The sequence below is a fragment of the Symphalangus syndactylus genome, chromosome 24 (genome assembly GCF_028878055.3).
Source record: "Symphalangus syndactylus isolate Jambi chromosome 24, NHGRI_mSymSyn1-v2.1_pri, whole genome shotgun sequence".
NCBI classification, from domain to species: Eukaryota; Metazoa; Chordata; class Mammalia; order Primates; family Hylobatidae; genus Symphalangus; species Symphalangus syndactylus.
The window spans coordinates 15,435,425-15,453,906 of record NC_072446.2 but is presented as its reverse complement, the minus strand read 5'-3'; the positions used below and the strand labels follow the sequence as shown (position 1 = coordinate 15,453,906).

At 49.1% G+C, this 18,482-nt stretch overlaps 1 long non-coding RNA gene across 1 annotated transcript; it reads left to right on the top strand.

Annotated features, from left to right (window-relative positions):
* Positions 1–728: 728 nt before the first annotated feature.
* On the top strand, positions 729–1,712 carry LOC134735915 (uncharacterized). The gene is made up of 3 exons (XR_010119518.1): positions 729–834; positions 1,246–1,297; positions 1,594–1,712. It is a non-coding gene; the product is annotated as an uncharacterized lncRNA (long non-coding RNA).
* Positions 1,713–18,482: the final 16,770 nt, after the last annotated feature.

Sequence of the window (18,482 nt, the reverse complement as noted above, 5' to 3'; positions counted from 1 at the left end):
TCCTGTGCTCCAGGGCTGACCCCAAACAGATGGGAACCTCTAGAGCTTGGTTGGCTAATGCCATGTTCAGCCCAGGCACAGCTGAGATCTTGTCACCTAGGTGAGTGCTTTACTGCTGGAGAAGTAGCAATCAAGAGAACAGTTCTCTTTAACATGGACATGAGAGATTTTAGGGACCAGTCCCGGGTGATCGAATCATAGCAGGTCCCACCCAAGAACTTGGCTCATCCACAAACCAAGCTCTGCCGAGCCCTGGCTTATGGAGATGGACCAGACATTCCCGGGGCATCGTGGCAGGCGGCCACTGGTGCTCTCTCAAGTCCCGGGGTTCCGTGTTATGGAGAGAATCAACTGCAAAAGGCAACAATTGTCTTTGAGTCACCCCTGCCCTTCCAAAAATCTGGCTTTCAAGAGTTGAAGGCGTGAAGCATAATGCAGGGAATTTCTGACAGTGCAGAGGGTATTTGACAGGCAGGGACGTTCCAGCGATGACTGAACATGCAGATTGAATGAACCACTGATTGAATTCTTGGTTAGCTGCCTACATAGCCCATACTGGGTCCTCATCACATGTGCCCTAACAACAAACATTGTGTTTCATTAAAATATTACACACTTAGGAAAATACTTCTAAAAATGCAAAGAGGAGAATAAAAACTACCCCAAGTGCTATACTGAGACCCAGCGCTGTGGCAAGTTCCCCTGACCTGTCTGCAGGGATCGGTACAAGCCGATACTGGCTGCCCAGCGGGACCTGATGAGACATCGGAAGCTCACATGACCTCCATTATCACTGTCACTGCCGTGCGTGCTGTTCACACAAACATCGGAGATGTAAGTGATAAGTGACACTTTACAGCAATTCCTGAGCCTTCCATCATGCGGTTCAGAATGTCATGGCCCAGATGATGTCGGGGGGTATTAAAACAAATGAATGAACCATCGAAGAAGTAAATAAATAAATGCACAAAGGAAAGCGGGGAGAGAGAGGGAAGGAACCAGTTAGGGCATTCACACAGTGCAGAGGGGTCTGAGAAGGAATGCTGCCTGCTGGCGCCCTGGCTCTCTATCTCTCTCCCTGTCTTTCTGTCTCTGTGTCTGTTTTTCCTCACTCGCTGTCTCTCTCGCCATCTAGCTGCCTCTCCTCTCTCTCGGCCCTCTCTCATCATAAACCCCCTTACATGTGACCTCCTTTAATCCTCACAACAGCCTGATGTAGTCATTGGCTTTCCTCCTATTTTACAGCTGAGAAAACTGGAGCTCTGAGAGGTGGACTACCTTGCTCCAAGACATACGGGTGAGTCCTAGTGGAGCCCCAAATATGCTCTAATCCCACCCTCTGCCTCCCCCTCCAGCCTGTGTGTGCACATATGTGCGCGTGTGCTGATGGGAATATACCCTAGGTCAGATTGCAACTTGCAATCTACAGCTCACGGACCAGAAACCTTAGCATTTCCTGGGAGCTCTGTAGAAATGCGGTGTCCCAGACCCCTCCCCAGACCTTCCAAGTCAGAAACTACATTTTCACAGGATCCCTTGGGAATTCCTGGGCATGTGACAGGCTAAGAAACACCTCTCTACATCTCTCTACAGCCCTTCTCCCACTGCCAGGCAGGACTGAGTTACTGCTTTCCTGAGAGGAGGGAACCACATCACTCCTCAAAAGGAAACTGGAGACCACGCTAGGTGAGCCCAACTTTCCTGGATACCAGGGCTGGAGGTGCAGGCTTGGTGCTGCCTCCGTCACCCTAAGCCCTCAACATCTCCATCACCCTGTCTCTTGGTAAACAGCTAAGCCAAGATGGCCGGAGCTGGGAGGGTAATTGGGCTGAGTCATGTCACTGTGGCCCACAGACAAGTCTGCAACCCATTAAAGCCTTCCCTTCTCCATTAATTTCAGAGACAAAGAGACGATTGATGTTTAATGTCATTCTCTTGCTCAGCCTTCCTCAATGAGGCCCCAAGAAGGGTGAGTGAGGGGCTCTCGGAAGGAGTGGGGCTACTGCAGGGCTGGCACCAGCCCCAGTGTGGGTGTCCCCAGGTCTTTGCTTGGAACCAACATCTATTTGACAGACAGCAGTTGGGTCCTGGGTAGAATCATTGAGACCAGCTACCATTCCTGGTTCTGAAATTTAATAATGTAATAAATGTGATCACACATATTTAATTAAACCATTTCTTAATAATCATTATCATAGCATGGCATGCTCCCCACACACCTGGCATAGCAAGGTACTATCATATGCATAGAAGCATAGAACTTTGCTGAGAGTGTCACTCCGTACCAGCTCCAGACTCGGTAGCGGTGAGAACTGGCCCAAGTCAAAAGCTTCCCTGCGGCTCATTTCCTCATCTGTAGAACAGGGGACTGAAAACAAGGAACAGGCACCGGGAGAGCGGATCATGAAACTGATGCCCCATGCAGTGGGTACTCTACAATATGAAGGAGCGGGTTTCGGGTGCAGCAGCAGCACGGGTAGAGCTGAAACACAGTTGTCTAAGGGAAGGACGCCAGACCTGGAAGAGGACAAACGAGGTGATTTTGCTTACATAAAGCTCGGAAACAGGCCAGAAGGCCAGAACCAATCTGCAGCCAGAAAGCACCACCACGGCTGCCCAGGGCAGAAGGAGGTGGGGTCTTCCTGGGGTGAGGGGGGCCGTGTTCCATGTCTTGCTCTGAGTGTGGAAGGGTGTACACGTTTGCCACAATGTATCAAATGCCATCCTTAAACTCTGTGCATGTTATTGTATATAATACTTCAATAACATTATTTTTAAAGTGTTGACCAATAGTTCAAATACTGTTTGTTGCCAAGACAAGTTTTTAAAAAACATGAAATCTGAGTATAATATGATTTTAAAACAGAATTATACATACTGTTTGTAGCCAACACAATTTTTTTAAAAAACATGTAATCTGAGTATAATAAGATTTTAAAGCAGAATTACACAGTGTTTTACATAAGTTAACATTTACGGCACTTGGCACAGTGCCCGGCACACCGGAGGAAAATGCTGGAAAATGCCATTTCATCATCCAGATCACCTTGGGTAGGTGCCCTTACCCCTGTTTCACAGATGAAGAAACTGAGGACGCAGGTGAATGGTGGCAGTGGCTCTGACCAGGTGGCAGGTGGACAGGATGAAAAGGAATGCATTTTGAAGGCAAAGCCACTAAGATTTGCTGACAGATCAACTACTGGGGTGAGAGACAGAGAGAGACATGATAGCGACCCCCCAACTGAGCCCCCCCAAGGGCTGAGTTGCCATGAGAGGCAACGAAGAGACTGAGAGCAGCAGGTGAGTGTGGCGAGTGGAGGACTCGAATGGGCCAGATGTGGTCAGGATGCCGGTTACCCATACAGATGTTGAGATCACTGGATATACTAGGCAGGTGTCAGGGAGAGGCCTAGGCAGGAGACGGAAACTGAGGAATCTTCAGGACAGGAAAAGGCTGGATGAGCTCATGAGGGAGTGAGTAAATATGCACAGAACAAACAAAGATCCAAGGATGCATCCTGGGGCCCTCCAGTGTTCAGGAACAGCAAAGGAGACCTCAAAGGAACAGCAAGAGAGAAGTGAAGAAGGTTAACTGTGACTATCTCTGAGTTACTGAATGATGGTTGATTTTTCCCCTTCTGTAACCGGCATTTATTACAATGAGAATGTGTTACCTTTATAAACTTCTAAAAACTAATTCTTTCTTATAAATTGACTTCTTTCATACACACCTATGGGATTATCAGCTCAGCACCTCATCTCTAAGAATAGAAAAAGAACCTTCCCAAGAACCCCTCACCACCATTCACTTGGTGTCAGTAGAAGCAGCCATACTGTGTTATGATTCCAACTTCCTGGTTTCCTTTGATTGGTCCAGAGATGAGCACAGGATTCAAGCTGAACCAGTCAGTATACTTCCCTGGGAAATGCTCTTTTGGTACCTGCATGGTACAATGTAAACCTTGGATGTTGCTGATGGCCATCAGAAGTTAAAGAAGCCAGTCTTTTCTAGAGAGAAGAGAATGAGGCAGAGGTTCAGAGAGGAGAGGTGCTTGAGTCCTGATTCCTGGGTCCCCTTGGCCTGGTTGCATGCTGCCCTTGGAGCATTCTGTCAGATTCCCCTGTATTTGAAGCTGGTTCAGGTTGGGTTTTTCTTATTCAAGACCAATAGGCCTGGTAAACACAGCACCAGCCCACGTTCATCCAAGAGCTATGTAGCACCCACCAAATGCTGGGCACCAGGGATAAGATCTAGGTTTTTGGCCTCCAGGAGTTTACATTTCAGTTGTGCCTCACAGCACTTACGGTTTGGCCTTGGAGGTCCACAAAGCACTTCCCTCCACATTATCTCTTGATCTTCGGGACAACACTGTGAGATGGCTCAGAAGAAGAGCTTGAGTTTCCACAGACCTGTCCCAGTCCATGGCTGTAAATGACAGGTTGCTTTTACCAAAAGTTCTGGATTCTTTTGACTGCCTCTTGACTTCTGGAAACTTCAAAAATATAGAAACACTTTCTCACCTATTATCTTGGGCTTCCCAACCTTTCAGGCGGTGCTCCCTCTCCTGCTGACGCCTATGCTGTGCCAAATTCCGTGCCAAATTCCAGGATCAGGCCGAGTCAGTACGTGCTGACTCACCAATTGCTGGCTGGGCCCGGGTTGCATCAGGGGAGTAGATGTGCCCAGCTTCTCATCGGCTTCATGGTCCCCTCCCAGACCCCGCTCACTAATCAGCAGTGTGGAGGTCACACCTTCACCACACCCAGGGATTACAGTCGGAGCTGCCTGTCTAGACCCTGTTCCAGCTCCTTTGGGTCCCTATGACCCAGGCCCTAATCATGAACGGAAATTGAAATTGGAACGCCCATTCTCTGCTGCACGTTGGAAGCTGAAAATCAGCCCAGGTGGTTAGGAGTGTCCAACTGGCTAGATTCTCTTAAGTCTCAGAGATAGAGGATCTCCCCAGGCTGTGAGAGGAATGGAAGTGGTCCTAGAGGGTCTGGCTTTAGGAAGGTGTGGCCTGCTTTGTGAGATCTAGGAGGACAGCTAACCATCTTGTCCATCTTTGCTCGTGGCCCTACCCCATGGAGTGTCACCATCAAACTCTCTGCTCTCATGGAGCTCTCACTGGAGCTGGGGGGCACAGGAAATAACACAATGATACATTTCACCAAAAGCTATGAAAACAACAAAGCCAGGGAGTGTGGAAAAGAATGGTTGGAAAGAGGGCCAGTGTGGATTTAGTGGTCAGGGAAAGTTTCCTGGAGGCAATGGTTTAGATCATGAGATCTAAATAACAAGAGGAGCCAGACTTGTGGCCATCTACAGGAAGAGCATCTAGGCAAGGGGGGCTGCAAGTGCAAAGACCCTGTGGTGGGAGGGAGCTCAGAGTGTTGAGCCACGAGCAGCTCCACGTGGCTGGGATGAGGGAACCCAGGAACCATTCAGGGAGATGACACTGGAGAGAGGGAGAGGAGAGGCCAGATGATGCATGGCTTGGAGGCCCAGGGAAGGAGACTGGGCTTCATTCTGAGGCAATGAGAAGCTACTGGAAGATTTCACCACAGGGTGACAGTGGCCATGCCAACTCCCCTGGGAAGACTAAAACCGAGGGCCTGGAGAGGGACCACATTCCCACCAAAAGTTGTTATTTTCTGGACTTTTTAACAGTAGCCATTCTAATCGATGTGAGGTGATATCTCACTGTGGTTTTTGATTTGCACTTCTCTGATGAGTAGTGATGTTGAAGCATCTTTTCATGTACTTCTTGGCCATTTGTATATTATCTTTAGAGAAATGTCTATTCAAGTCTTTTGCCCACTTTAAAATCAGGTTACATGATTTTTGTTGTTGAGTTGTAGTTCTTTTTATATTTGGATGCTAACCTCTTACCAGATATATGGTTTACAAATATATTCTCCTATTCTGCAGGTTACCTTTTCTGATGGTGTCCTTTGAGGAAAAAGTTTTTAACTTTAAATTAGTCTCATTTGTGTATTTTTGCTTTTTTTGTCTGTGCTTGTAGTGTCATATCCAAGACCAAATTCATATCATGAAGATTGCCCCCCTAAGTTTTTTCTAGGAGTTTTAAACCTTTGGGTTTTATGTTTAGATATATAATCCCTTTAATATTTATATACAGTCTAAGATAAAGACCCAACTTCATTCTTTTGCACTTGGATATCCAGTTTTCCCAACACAATTTGTTGAAGAGACTATCCTTTTCCCATTGAGTGGGCTTAGCACCCTGTTGAAGATCAGTTGAGTATACATATAAAGGTTTATTTCTAGATTTATTCCATTCCATTGGTTTATATATCTGTCTTTATGCCAGGACCACACTGTTTTGATTACTGTGGCTTTGTAATATGTTATGAAATCGGGAAGTGTGAGTCATCCAAGTCTTATTTTTCTTCAAAGCTTTTTGGCTATTCAGGATCCTTTGAGATTCCACAGGAATTTTAGGGTGATTTTTTTTATTTTTGCAAAACATGCCATAGGGCATTTTGATAAGGATGGCACTGAATCTGTAGCTGACATCTTAAGAATGTAAGTCTTCCAATACATGAGCATGGGATGTTATACCACCATTCCTTTGTGTCTTCTTTAATTTCTCACGCAATGTTTTATAGTTTTCAGTGTATGAGTCTTTTACCTCCTTGGTTAGGTTTATTCTTAATATTTATTCTTTTTGATACTATTGTAAATGGAATTTTTTAAAAATTCCTTTTCTAAATGTTCATTGATAGTGTATAGAAATGCAACTGATTTCTGTGTGTTAATTTTGTATCCTGAAACCTCACTGAATTTATTATTAGTTCTAACAGCTTTTTTTGTGGAATCCTTATGATTGTTTACATATGAGATTATGTCCTCCGTAAACAGGAACAATTTTACTTCTTCCTGTCTGATTTGAATGCTTTTTATTTCTTTTCCTTGCCTAAGTGCTCTGGCTAGAACTTCCAACACTATGTTAAACAGAAGTAGCAAGAAAGGCATATTTACCCTGTTCTTGATTTTGGAGAAAAAGGTTTCAGTCTTTCAACATTGGTTATGGTGTTAGCTGTGGGCTTTTTAGCTATAGCTTTTATTGTGTTGAAGTAGTTTTCTTCTATTCCTAGTTTATTAAGTGTCTTTATCATGAAAGGATGTTAAATTTGTCAAATGCTTTTCTGCATCATTTGAGATGATTAGGGTTTTTTTTTTTCTACTCCATTCTGTTAATATGGCGCATCACACCGATTTATTTTCATATGTTGAACCATCCTTGCGTTCCAGGAACAAATTCCATTTGGTCATGATGTATAATCATTTTACTTACTGTTGAATTCAGTTTGCTGGTAGTTTGTTGAGGATAATTACTTCAATATTCATCAGCAACATGAATCTCTAGTTTTCTTTCCTTGTAGAGTCTTTGTCTGGCTTGGTATCAGAGTAATGCTGACCTCATAGAATGAGCTTGGAAGTGTATTCTCCTCTTCAATTTTTTTGGAGGAGTTTAAAAAGGATTGGTAGTAATTCTTCAAGTGTTTGCCAGAATGCTCCAGTGAAGTCATCTGGACTTGGGCATTTTTGTTGCTGGGAGGTTTTTTATTACTGATCCAAAATCCTTACTAATATTAGTCTGTTCAGGTTTTCTATTCCTTCATGATTCAATCTATGTAGCTTGTGTATTTCTAGGAATTTATTTATGAAAATCACAGGAAGTAGCAGATTATTCATTTCTATTAAGTTATCCAACTCGTTGGCATAGAATGCATATTTTAAACAACTGGCAAACTTGTTGAAAATGCACATTCTTGAGTTCCCCCAAGAATGTTGACTCATAGGTGTCCACTGGGGTCTGGCGGGGGGATGGTGCATTTTGAAGCTCTCCATCCAAGGGATTCTGACTTTCCCCTGAGCCCCAGAGAATATCTCCCTGGCCCCCTAAGAATAGAAATCATGCTGCTCCTGCCTCCCCATTCCTTCTCTGCTTAGTCATACTTCTTCCACCTTAGATCTGAGTCCTCAGACCCCTGGCAGCCCACAGCCACAAAGTCATGTTTCTGTTACTTTGTCCCAGTTTTCCCTTCTGGCTTAGACTTAAAATCTGCTGAATTATCCAGAACTCCAACTATCCTAGGGCTCGAATAACCTGGAATGTTTTTTCACACTCCTTTCCCATTGATCTGGAAAGTCTGAAGGTTTCCTATGTACCTTGGGGATTCTCAAGAGGGAGGGATGCTTAGTGTCACCCCAGTATGGTGTGTGGATTTTTAACCTGCCAACTTTTAATCCTGTGGAATCAAAGATGGGTTCCTGGCACAGTGGCAGTTTAGGAAATTTGTGTATCCATTTAATCAGAGCACTGATCTGATTGGATCATGCAGATGTTTGGTTGCTGGACAGGTATCCCCTGGACTTGGCATCCTTGGCAGGTGACTCATATCTGACCTGGCCCATTTCATGGAACAACATGGGGCAGATGACCTCCAAGTGTGCAGAGAAAGGCCAAATTGAGGGCCAAGTTGAGAATAAGGGGAATAAGTTTGCTTTCTGAGTTTTTCTCACTAGCCTCTCCAGAGAGAAACTCTCCTCTGTCCCCTCCTGCTTTACAACCCAGTGTCTGCCCAATGGCACTCATCACTTCCTGAATTCTTAATTCTTCATTTTCTCATTACCTGTTTCCCACACTGGAGTGTACACCTCCATGGGGGCAGGGAACACACCTGTCTTGTTCACTAGTGTATTCTCAGCACTATCCCAGGGCCTGGTGCATAGTATATGCTCAATAAGTGTGTGTTGAATGAGGATACAGTGAGCAAATGCACAGCTTTTGGTTTTTGTTCCCCTTCACTGAGCTTCCCATTGAAGCTGGCAGGGCATCTTTGGCAAAAGCCATCCTAGTGCTCCAGAGAGACAGCAGGTGTCTTTATCTGGCTTAGCCTTCATTTTCTCAACTAAAAAATGGAGACAATAAAATATACCTTGTAGGACTCTTGTGAGGGTCAAAGGAAATCTCATCAGTAAAAAGTCCAACAAGTGACAGATACTGGAAGCTGTTGTCAAAGTGAATGAATGAATAAATAAATATATCTGAAAGACAAAAGCCTCATTTTAAGCAGTCACTCTGGACAGTCTAATGCTCTCAGCCCCACCTTCTGGCTGCTCCAAGGAATAGAGGGATCATGGATGTTCCAGCATTCTGGCCCCTTGGAGGTCATCTGCCCCATGTTGTTCCATGAAATGGGCCAGGTCAGATATGAGTCACCTGCCAAGGATGCCAAGTCCAGTGGATACCTGTCCAGCAACCAAACATCTGCATGATCCAAGAGGCTAGCTCAGAGGCTGCGGGATGCTGCTTGAGACATTTTGCAGAGCTTCTTCAGGAAAATGTCCAGCTGCTGTGCCCTCAGAGTGCTCTCTGAGGTGAAATATTGCAGTGTGGGCCAGTGTTGTCGTTAGTTCTCCAACCAAGCCATGAGTACACTCACCTCTGAGCCTTTACATGTGACATTCTTCCTGCCTGGGACACACTTCCCATGACCCCAGCTTAAATGTAGCCTCCTCCAGGAAGCATTCGTTGATCCCTCCAGCACCAGGCTGAATCAGGGCCTTTGTGCATCCCATACCACAGATTTCTAACTGCCTGGGGACCTGAAGAGCCGAGCCTCCCTTCAGTTATGAGAACTGTTGGTGCCATGATGAAGGTCACTGTGAGATCCGGGCTCTGGGGTCAGGCAGGCCTGAGAGTGAATCCCTGCCCATCATTTCCTGCCTGGGAGATGCTGGGTACCACCCTGACCTCTCCAAGCCTCAGTCTCCTCTCAAATGGGGCAGGTGATTTCTACCTGGGATGTACACAAGATACCACCAAGCATCAAAACCTCAGCAGCACCTGGCACATGTGTGTTCTGTTCATCCTGTAGGCAGGATCACAGACAGCAAGGCACCTGTCACCCACTCCTGCCCTGGAACTTCAGCTTCATGAAATCTAGATTCTTGGGGCTAACGCTGGTGAATTTTTAAAAGATGCAACAAGCCTGGATTTACTAAATGTGAAGTTCCAGGGTGGGGTTTGGAGTGTGTGCACATTTGAGGGGAGTTCCCACTGGGAGCCCAAGACTGGATGTCCTATGGCCAGGCTCCTGTCTGGTCTGCATGGTCCTTAATCTCAGTTTTCTGTGCTGAGAACACCAGGATGTCTACCCACCTGCAAGGGCTCTCTGCCAGCAGCTGCCAGGAGGGCTCTGAAGTCGTACCTGTGGACATGTCCAGGTGCCCTCTGCTGCTCGCTTCAGTGAAGCCTAAATGTGGCTTCGTGAGCATACACAGGCTAGGCAGCCAAGAGCTTCCAGAAACAGACATGGGTGTGGGAGGGCAGGGCAGGGACCTGGTTCTGCACACAGACACACAAGTGGGGTCCTGTGCATGCAGGATTCTCCCCTTCTGTGACTCCCAGACTTGGGGGACCCTGAAGACTTGGGGGTTGGAGTGGCACTAGGGGACACTGACAGAAGGCAGTGGTTTTGCAAGAGACAGTGGTCCCTCTGAGACTGGTGGGCTCTCATGTGGTCAGCAGGATCCCACCCCCTTTTCTCCCAGGTCACCCCAGCACTCTCTATGGGCCCGTGAGATGCTGAGTGACGTTGATTTCTGGAGCACCCACCTAGCCCGGGCACTGGGGCTAGAGCAGTGAACACAGCTGACAAGATCCCTCCCTTTGGGGGGCAGATGGAAAGTCATCAAGAAAGCTATGTGAAGCGTGAGGAGTACCAGGTGGCAGTGAGGGCCACGGAGGCAGATGGAGCAAGGGGAGGAAACAGAAGTGCAGGTGCTGCTCCAAACAGAGTGGCTGGGGTGGGGAGGCCAGGAGGGCAGCTGGTGAGCATGTGGCGGATGCAGGGTAAGGGGCTCTGGCTGGCCGGAGGGGATGACACATGCAAGGCCCTTAGGCAGGCACGGGCCAGGGATCTGGGGGCAGGGAGGGGCCGCTGTGGCTGGAACAGAGCAGGCAAGGGGAGCATGGAAGAGGTGAAGTCGGGCTGGGGGAAGGGAAGGATTTGGCAGGCAGAGCGGGGACCTTGGGGTTCACTCTGAAAGGAGGGCATCCCCTCTAAGGCCAAGGTTGCTGGGGTTGCGTCTGCCCCTCACAGTCTCAAAAGTGTTCCCGGTGTCCCCGAGGGTCTGAGTGGTCACGAGACTCTCAGGGAGACCTCCTGCTGAGTGTGTCTGAGTGTGAGATGTGTGCATGTGCACATAATGTGTACACAAGTGAGTGTGAATGTATGTGCGTGTGCGTGTGTGGGGGTATACATGCTAGTGTGTGTACACACCTATGTGTACATGTACACGAGTGTAAGCATACATGAGGGCATGTGTGAGTGTGTGCATGTGAGTATATGAGTGCACATGCATGTGTACATATGAGCATGTGAGGGTGTGTACCTGTATGTGACTGTAAATGTGTGTGCATGTGTGTGTGCGTGTGTGTGCATGTGTGTGTGCATGTGTGTGCGTGTGTGCACATGTGAATGTGTGTAGGTGCATGTGTGCGTGCATGTGCATGCCTGTGTGCATGCCTGTGTGTGCACACATGTGTGTGCTTGTGTGCATGCGTGTGTACGCACATGTGCGTGTGCATGCACGCACGTGTGTGTGCGTGTGTATGTGCATGTGTGTGTACGCACATGTGCGTGTGCATGCACGCACGTGTGTGTGTGCGTGTGTGTGTGCGTGTGTATGTACAGAGAGGCACTGGGGAGTCAGGGTAAAGGGGCTGCAGGAGTTCTGCAATCACACCCGTCACCCTAATACCTCAGTGCAGATTTTCTAAGATCAAAGACATTCCCCTAAATAGAATTACCCAAATCAGAAAACCCAGCCTTGATATAACTCTGTAGCCTCCAGGCCCTGTCCACGTTCCACCAGCTGCCCCATGGGTAATTTTTATAGCAGTTTCTTCCCATCCAGGATCAGATGCAGGCTCAGGCATTGCCTTACTTGCCACATCCCTTGGCCTCCTGTCATCCAAGCGACGCCCCAGCCTTCCTTTGTTGTCGGTGACACTGGCCCCTTTGCCAAGGGCAGGCAGGGCATCTGGCCCCATCCTCACTGTGGCTGCTCTGCTGCATGTCCCACTGTATCCAGGCTGTCTGGCTGGATTCATTTGCAGTGTGTTAATTACACCCCCAGAGTGGCTTGAATGGTGGCCTCCAAAAAGACGTGTCCATGCCCTAACCCAGAAGCCTGTGACTGTCACCTGATTGGGAAGAGGGTCTTTGCAGATATAATCAAGTTAAGGATCTTGAGATGAAACTGTCCTGGGTATCTGGATGGGCCCTAAGTCAAGCACCAAGTGTCTTTGTAAGACACAGAGGACAGACAGAGAGAAGGCGACAGCTGTGTGAGGACAGGCAGAGACCTGAGTGAGGCCACCACAGCCAAGGAACGCTGGCAGCCACCAGAGGCTGGGAGAGGCAAGAAAAGAGCCTCTCTCGGGCCTCCAGAGGGAGCGCGGCCCCACTCAACTTCGAACTTCTGGCCTCCAGAACTGCAAGATGCTCCCTTGCTGGAGCCCAGCATGTGTTGTCAGCGGTAGGGGAGCTCACCTCTCCTACCCAAGGCCACCCGAATGCTAGTAGCTTCTCCCACCCACCCCCGGCCAAGGCCAGAAACGTTGGATGACTCAAGATGTCTTGAAATATTCTAGGCTGTGGCGGCCACCCCAAAATAGGAAGTTGTTTTAAGCCCCTCTGTGGATGGCGACTAGTCACACAGCCCTGGGAAATCCGTACAACCTCAGCTTCCTCTCAGGTCGGTTCTACAGTCACTCTTCCTATGATGCCGTTCACAAAGGTGACAATTCAGTCCTCGACTGTCAGCAAACAGTCCCGCTCCCACAGTCTGAGGCCACGTGTCTTTGGATGAGGGGGTGTCTTCTCCATCCAGAGGAGTGACCGGGGCAGGAGACCATGACAGTGGAGCTGCTGGGTGACAGAATGGACAACTGGCCTGGGAAAGGCCCTGTTTCCCATTTTGGGGTGGCCGCCACAGCCTAGGATGTGTCAAGACATCTTGAGCCATTCAATGTTTCTGGCCCCGACCACGGGTGGGTCGGAGAAGCCACTAGCATTTGGTGGCCTTTGGGTGAGGAGAGGCCAGCTCCCCTACCACTGACAACATGTGCTGGGTTTTAGGCCAAGCTGGGCCCCAACAGGGCTCAGAACAGGCGGTGGGGGGTGGGGGCAGCTGCCCCAATTCAGTCACATCCTGCCACCTGACAGTCACAAGGCGGGGTGGCATCTTCCTGTTGGCAACGCCGAGTTGCGGACACTGGGGCCTCACAGCAGGCTCCTCCACTGTATCAGGAGGAAGTGGGTTCAGCTGGGAGCAAGGAGGTTTGCAGACCCTCAGGGGCTGGGTTTCCCAAGGCTCTGTGCCCAGGTAGGGGGCACACAGGGACACCATCGTTGGCCTTGCAAAGCCTGGATTCATCTCGCACGTCACCCTTGGATCCCCAGGAAGATCCTGCCTGGGGGTGGGGTGTGGGGTTCAATCTGTTGTGGGGCCGACCTCAGCTGCACTGGGACAACCATGTGGCTTCAGGGAGGGGCTCTTTATTCTCTGCCTTCTTTTACTCATTTTGTTTTTAATTTTAATTTTAAAAAAACATAAAAAGCTTTAATGAACTATGGGAAGTGTTTCTTTTGTACCACAAAGAAGAGCTGGTAGAGTCCCTGGGGCAGGGGACAGGGTGGTCTCCACTTTATGGGAAAGTCCCAGGTTTATTGTGAGCATCAAAGCCAGGGAGGCTCCTCTGTTCCAGGGCGCATCTCCATCCAGATGCCTGTGGCCCATAGTGTTGTCATTGGGTCATCATTTAACTTGTACACTCACTTTGTCCCCACCCCAACCTCAAGATGAGACCCCGCTGTGCAGGAGCCTGCGCTGAGTGATAGCAGTCAGTGGTCCTGACAGAAGCAGCTTGAGAGACAGGTGGGTCGTGTGATGCTTTCAAATCCCGTCTCAAAGAATGGTGTGTGTGCATTGAGCATCTACTACATGCACCCTTGCACAGCCTTCCTGAGAAGTCTGATACCAGGATGCTTTCAGTGGCAAAAACCAGAAACTGCCATGCCCATCATCTTAAATCCTCAAGAAGTGTGTTACCTCCCTCCCTGGAGGCCTCAGGGCAGCCCCAAGCTGGTGAATGCAGCAGCCCGAGCAGCCTGGAGGAGCCAGGTGCTTTTCGCTTTTCCACTCTGCCACCCCAGACTGGCTCCCTCGTGGTTTCAGGATAGCTGTTTTGGTTCCAGGGGGTGGAAAAAGAGGATCCTGGCCTTTTGGGGTCTTTTGATCAGTGAGGACACCTCTCCCAGGAGCTCCCATCAGACCTTTCCTCACCCCTCATTGGCCAGAACTGGGTCACATGCCCATCCCGAAACCAATCACCATCAATAAGACCCGGAGTACCACGATTGACTCACAGGAACCCAGACTGGCACCTGTGCTCCAAGGGGCTCATGGGCCTGAGAGCTGGACCTGGAGCAACATCAGGGGCCGTTAGGACACAGGAAGGCAACCAAGGGTGCCTGCCTCCATGACCTTGTTCCATCCTTGAGTAGCAAGCACATCTGTGAGCGTGTGTTAGGTCCAGAGGCTCAATGGTAACATACAACGGGAGCAACCCCTGGGGTGGGCGGCAGCACTTCCGAATCCCCACTCCTCACCGGCCCTTCATCACCAGCAACGTAGCTGAGTCTTCCAGGGCAGGACGCTCTGCCCACCCAGGCCATTCTCTAGCGGACAGACCTGCCTTCTTTTAGTCTAGCCCTGGGATCTTAACTGGGGATGATTTTGCCCCCCTGGGGACAGTAGCTGATGTCTAGGGACATTTTTTGGTTTTCCTGACTGGGAGGGAAGATTGCTAGTGACATCTCGTGGGTGGAGTCCAGGGATGCTGCAGATGCCCCACAATGCACTGGCCGCCCCCACTGTGAGTTACCCAGCCCAGAAGGCTGATGGTGCCGTGGCTGAGAAAACTGCTCTAGCCCAGGGATTTGCCATACAAAGTCATGCTCACAGATGCATGAACGCTGTTACTTATGGACATTGCAGGAGATTTTCAAAAACTGTGTTAACAGAATGCAAATTTTAGCATCAGAATGTAAGATCCAGCTTTGCGGCAACTTCACTGTCTCAGGGGCTCCCTGAAGAAATCCTGTACCATCTCCCCTCTCACATGGCCCGTGCAAAGCTGCTGTCTAGGTGCAAAGCTCTCTCCACCCCAACCCCGGCCCCTTCCCCATTCCCTTCTAACCGTCCACACCTTTCAGGGCTTGGCTGAGAGGCCTCTTCCTCCAGGAAGGCGTCCCTGACCTCTAGACCTCAGTGGTCCTAGTACCACCTGTGCGTGCTCCCTGGTCACGTGTCTGCTGTTGAACAGCCACCTGTGCATGCTCCCTCGTCACGTGTCTGCTGTTGAACAGCCGCGCCCGCCGTAGCCTCCCTGCGGCCCTACTCCTGCCCTTCCTTCAAGGGAGCCTGTACGCATGCTGGGCTGTCTTTGCAAGCTCCCACGCCACCTACCTGCCAACCAGGTGACTCGAGAGGGCTGACGAGAGCTCACCCTGCTGCACCTCTCTCTGTGATCAGACACACACCTGCTCCGCATTGAGACTCAAAAGCACAGGCTCTAGAATTGTTTTTTTATAATGATTTATAAAAATAACATAAATCAAAAATTACTGCTGGGAAGCTGTCCGTTTCCACACACTTCTGTACCTGTGGCTTTGTGCATACAAGGCTGACTCACAGGCTGCCACTGAAATCCTCTGGAATAAAATCAGGCTGGCATTTCTTCTATTCAGCACTGTACAAAATAAACCCAGGCACGACAGGAATCAGGAGGCTTTTAGCTACAAAGGAACACACTTCTACCAGAGATGCCTTTAATAAAACAACTCTTTATCATTTTCATCACGAATCCAGAGGACGGTGGCAGTGCCAGGTTGCTCACTGATGGACTCAGTGACATTATCAGAGACCCAGGATCCTTCTACCCTTCACATGTCAAGTTTGGTCCTAAGGTTCATCTCCTCATGGTGCACGAGGGTTGCACCAGCTCCAGCCATCACCTCCTCACTAGCTGTGTCCAGATGTAGAGAATAAACATTTCCTTCTAGAGTCTCTTTTTAAGACTAAAGAAACCACTTCCCAAATTCCTTCTGTGGACGTCCCCTCTGGACTTATGAACTTCAGCCTGTGTCTCTTCCTAACGACACTTGGCAAAAGGGATTGATTGCTCTGATTGGCTAAGACCTGGGGTGGCAAATGATGGCCCAGGGCCAACTCCATCTGCCATCTGCCCTTGTAATAGCCACATCCTTATGCTTGCTTGTAGTCTATGGCTGCATCCACACTACAGTGTCAGAGATTATATACCTAAAGTATTTACTAGTTGGTCCTTTACAGAAAAAGTTTGCCAGCCCTGGTTTGGACTCAGATGGATGACCAGGACAGGACAGGGCCATCCGTGAGCACATAGAGAAAGGGGTTGGGGTCGGGGGTGGAATCATTCGGGTGGGAACACAGAGGTATCTGGTTCAAATCTGGCTTTGCCTCTGACAAGCCATGTGTCCCTGGAGACCCCCTAATCTCTCTGAGGCTTAGTTCCTACGTCTGTAAAAAGTCAAACCTTTCACCGTTTCTGTGTGGATTAAACAAGGTAATAGACACAAAGCACCTGGCACGGAATAGACCCCAAGCATTAGGTTCCTTTTAAGCCTTTCCTAATGGATTCTATGCTGTTAGACTCACCCCAAAAGACAGGCTGCCACAGGGATTTGCGGTTTGCTAATTGGAATCCAAACATTGCTTCTGCTGTTACAAAAGCCAAGTTACCCAAAGTAGAATTGGTTTTAGGAGCTTTTTTGAAATTAGAAAGAGCTGACAATAAAAACTCCAAAGGAGATCTGTGCAGCTGGCGGTCGTGGGTGGGAAGGGGTGGACGGGATGTCTTTTCTCGAGGGTTTTAGGAAGCAGGAGTGTTTTGCTCCCAGAGATCTTTGTTGTTCGCTGCATGTCAAGGCAGGGGGCTGAGCAGGAAGGATTGCTGAAGACGCCCTGGTGACACGCATTGAAGGCTGGGGTCCCCAACTCCATGCCCTGAGAACCTCTTATAATATCCTGGCCACCCCCTATTTTGGAAGAAAATGGCTACCAAACAAAATGTTTTCATTAAGTCATTAATTGTATTTGTTTTTTTTTTAAACCGATCAAAAACATATGTATTAGCCAATCTGGACTTCTGCTGAGACCAAAAAGCAAGAGACACAGGGTAAAAAGAAGAGGCTGTGGCTCTAGACAGACCTGAGTTTGCATCCTGGTTTTCCCCTTTGGCTGTGTGCACCTGGGGCAGGAGACCTCAGGTCTCCAGACTCACTTTCCTCATCGGTAAAATGGGGATCAGAACAGCACCTCCTTGCTAAGGTTCTTGAAAAGATTTGATAAGCCCAGTTAAGAGGTAATATGATGATGCAGGAAGAGCGTCAGGGACTGGTGTATAGTAGATGCTCAACAAATGTCAGAGACTATGTTTTCTAGCATATATACGGCTCCAGCACTGCAAGGCAGATACTAATGCCACTTTTCAAAAGAGGATACTAAGACTCAGAGAGGTAAAGTAATTTGTTCTACTTCACACAGCCAGGAAGTGACAGAGCACAAGTCTGCGTGGCTCCAGGACACCAGTGAGTAGATATCAGGCTACTTGGCCACTGGACAGTGACCAGGAGACCCACTGAGTGGCCATGATTCCTGCCTGAAGCAGAGCCAGGGGTTGAGTCAGGGCTGCCTCACCCTAGGAGGTGGCCTTCTATTAATAGCAATGTTGACAACAGCCTCTAGGTGCACATGCCTGAGCCCACCCCAAAGTGGGGACCAGGAAGATCCCCAACCCCAGGGGAACCAGGAAGAGGCTGCCCCAAGCAGCCACAGGGCACCCTGGAGGACACCCCGGCAGCCAGCAGAGGGCAGCAGCCACCCGTAAGGGAGGAGGCCCTCGGGTTGACACAGGCAAGAGGGGGCTGCCCGACGCCAGGTGTCTCTGTCTGTGTCCTGACAAAGTCACAACAGCGGGGACCCTCACTGTTCTGACGAGGTGCTGGGACAGTCCCTTTGGAGCAGGCACTGCTGCTATGACCAGGCCTTTCACAGAAGGTGTCTAAGTGGCGCGGCACCGGTAGGGGGCAGGGCCCACAACCTGACAACCTCCCCATCCCGGGGCTCCCTGCACTTCCAGCAGATCCAGACGCAGGAACCATGCAGGTGCACACAGCCCGGGAGCCGGGATCCTCTGAGACCAGCACAGCTCATACCTGTTTTAGAGACGCAGGAGCTGAGATTCAGAGTGGGAAGTGATCTACCCAGTGTGATTCACGGAATAATGTCCAGAGCCTGTGAATACGTCACTTTACATGGCAAAAAGGACTTTGTA